Here is a 443-nt window from a genome sequence, read left to right as displayed (position 1 = left end):
CTGACCTGGCTGCAGGGACGTTTGTCCCAGGAAGCTAGTGGTGGCTGCTCCCATTTCTGGCAGCTTTGATGTGTGGATACCCTATCTCCTGGGACTTTGTGCACATGTGTTTGTAGTTAGGGGTTTCCTTTGGCCGTAGGGCCCCAGACCTAAAGTGGAAGCTTTTCTGGGGGAGGTCCTGACATCCCGGAGTGGCAGTGGGAGGGGTGCAACCATCTGCCTGTCTCTCTCTAGAAAGTGAGGCCAGTCTGGAAATGCGTAGAGCGTAAGGCATGGCCTGAAGGCAGGAGCAAAGGCGTAGGAGAGTGCAGCTCTGGGCTTGAGCATTTGCCTAGCAGGCACAAGGCCCTGGGTTCTGTCCCCAGCGGCACACGCACACAGCATAGAGGCTGGCCCCAAACTGGGCAGGAAGAAGAATGCAATCCAGCTCGGCAGTTAGGCAC

Source organism: Octodon degus, unplaced genomic scaffold, assembly GCF_000260255.1.
Source record: "Octodon degus isolate 3935 unplaced genomic scaffold, OctDeg1.0 scaffold00043, whole genome shotgun sequence".
Taxonomy (NCBI): Eukaryota; Metazoa; Chordata; class Mammalia; order Rodentia; family Octodontidae; genus Octodon; species Octodon degus.
The sequence above is the reverse complement of the archived record's forward strand: the minus strand, read 5'-3'. Positions refer to the sequence as shown.